This window comes from Penaeus chinensis, chromosome 27 (genome assembly GCF_019202785.1).
Source record: "Penaeus chinensis breed Huanghai No. 1 chromosome 27, ASM1920278v2, whole genome shotgun sequence".
In the NCBI taxonomy this organism is placed as follows: domain Eukaryota; kingdom Metazoa; phylum Arthropoda; class Malacostraca; order Decapoda; family Penaeidae; genus Penaeus; species Penaeus chinensis.
This window is the reverse complement of record NC_061845.1, coordinates 27,834,373-27,836,872: the sequence shown is the minus strand read 5'-3', so window position 1 is coordinate 27,836,872 and position 2,500 is coordinate 27,834,373. Positions and strand designations below refer to the sequence as shown.

The 2,500-nt window shown below is 40.9% G+C and overlaps 1 protein-coding gene across 1 annotated transcript in view; it reads left to right on the top strand.

Moving 5' to 3' along the window:
* The window catches only part of LOC125039771 (silk gland factor 1-like), a 2,959-nt gene extending 2,052 nt beyond the window's left edge, over window positions 1–907 (top strand). The window contains exon 1 of the mRNA XM_047634030.1: window positions 1–907. This exon is cut by the window's left edge and continues 2,052 nt beyond it. The gene's annotated coding sequence lies outside the window, so the exon portion shown is untranslated.
* The last annotated feature ends 1,593 nt before the right edge of the window (window positions 908–2,500 follow it).

The following is a 2,500-nucleotide window of genomic DNA, read 5'->3' as shown; positions in this document are numbered from 1 at the left end:
CCGACCCCTGTAAATAATGTGTGAATGTCCAGTGTGTGGAGAGTCTGCAGGTAGATCCAGCAGCAATCTGTAGACGATAAGAAAAACGTAAATAATGAGGTACGTTGTGGAGTCCTGAGCTGTGTGAGCTTATCTGGTATTGGTATGGCAGATGGCTTGTCGAGAGAGAGGGTTTAGCGGCCACTTCCAGCGAGGCCGGAATTCGTTATCGGAAATTATCCCTTGTTATGAAATATACCCCGCTGCTTCGTTATGTGTGTGTCTCCTTTTTCTGCCGTCTTGCATCTACTATTATGTCATTTCGGAACCCATGTTTTATGTAGTAACCGTTGTCGGGCTTCTAATCTTGTCTCATTCTTTTTGTTAGCCTTGGATGTACTTCTAAAGAAATATATTTTCATATTTTTCTAAGACCTAAAAAAAAGAAAAAGAATTACTTTTAATTTGTCAGCTCTTCTTCTATCATGATGTTACGCTTCACGTGGAAATTACAACAACAATGGCAGAATTTAATCCCGTTTCGGCTTACCCTCTTAATACTTAATTACTTAAACGTAATCCCCCCCTTCCGTCGCCGGCCGCCCGCTGCAGGAGGCGGCGACGAGGGCGACCTGCACGCACATATCCTGAAGTCATGTACCTTTTATGTTATAAACCCTAAACTTTATAAACCAGAACTCCCGGAAACATCGAAATACTTAACTGCCGCGTTTCTAACAGGAGACTTCCACCAAGGCCAAGGAATAGTTTGGTTCCCTATGAAATCTCTCCAACATGCATCTGGCTCTCTTTGTTTTTTTGTTAAAACTATGATCTGGTAGATTTAGTAGTATATGTATATTTTCATGTATTTGTTATTGAATCTTATTTTGTTTTTTATATAAAATAAATCTGGGAAAAGACCATATTTTGTTCTCTTCTTTATCAAAAAACAAATCCGGCCTTAGCAACAAGAGGCATGTATGTCGCTTGGCCTGTGGTACCACAATCTTGCTATCATTCAGACATGGTTTCACGTAACTTTTCAATAAATATATCAGAGTTTAAGCGGTTGTTAAAACAAACCATCTGGCTATCAGTAGAGATAAGCAATATCTCTGTGACCGTCAAAGCTTTCGTCAGAAGCTTGCAGCTGCATAATCAGCAATACAGAGCGGCTGTCGGGGCGGCGTCAGCAGGGAAGAAAGTCTCCGTGATGGAAATTTGATCAATCATTTCACTTAAATGCATCGGCTAATTGTACAACTTGATATAAACGCTCATCTCTTCAGAGTTTCTTCACAAATCTCATCGTCCGCGTAACATAAATATCTGAGATAACCTGACAACCAAACTTGGATTCAATAAATAACGAAAATACGGAGACATTCCTCCTCCCTTCCGCCGCTGACACCTCGCTCTGGGCCCTAAGCTGTCACGACTGCAGTTACTTTGAAGGATCCCACACAACCGAGTCTTACTGTGATAATGTCATACGTTTAGCGCGATTTTAACACCCCTCATGTATTTCCCTTGAAACGAAGTAACGATAGAAATTAACTCTTTAATTAAGGAATTATTTAAGATACGAATGTAAAGATGCACATCAGTTTGACGCTTACTAAACCCCTTCTTTCCTTATTTTCGATCCACCTAATATTTAGGCGAAATAAAATTCACTGAAGTCAAATTGATGGTCAGTCTTTTATAAATTGAAAATTAGAAAAGTCTTTGCCATTATCACCTTGTAGAACAAAGAACTTTCCAGAAAGATTTTGTGCCAAGCGCCGAGGTGTCAATTAGGAATGACTACAATATGGCGCTATTTATTTATTTAATCATTTATTTATCCTATTAGTATCACAATTTTTTTTTGTAAAATCTCTCCTCGGATGTCTTCGTATCTTGTCCATTTACCGCATGTCTCTTGTGTCTCGTCAAAATGATTCAGAACTATAATATTTTTGTTTGGTTAAAGATCGCCAAACCACTGGTAACACAAACGCATCAAACATGAAAATAAAAATTCAAAAAACACAAGTTATAACATCATGAGAACCTATCAACTTTGTGAGCTTATGGAACATGATTTCGGAAACCCAAATCTGCATGTCTACTCCCCCCCCGCCCACCTCCCACCTCTCGTTCCACCCCCCACCCCCACAACCTCATATGATAGGGGGGGGGGGCTGGTAGATATCGTCGCATGATCGATCCGCGGTTGATGTTATCGTTTGCAAAATCGATAGAATTGGGCCGAAAAAGCACGCTAACTAGAGGGACATAGCGTCAAGAGGGAGGGAGAGAGGGAGGTCGGAGATGGGGAACGGGAATGAGGGGAGAGAGGAAGGGGAGGAAGAGAAGAGGAGAAGGAAGAGAAGGAGAAGGAAGAGAAGGAGAAGGAGAAGGAAGAGAAGGAGAAGGAAGAGAAGGAGAAGGAAGAGAAGGAGAAGGAGAAGGAGAAGGAGAAGGAGAAGGAGAAGGAGAAGGAGAAGGAGAAGGAAGAAAAATAAAAATAAAA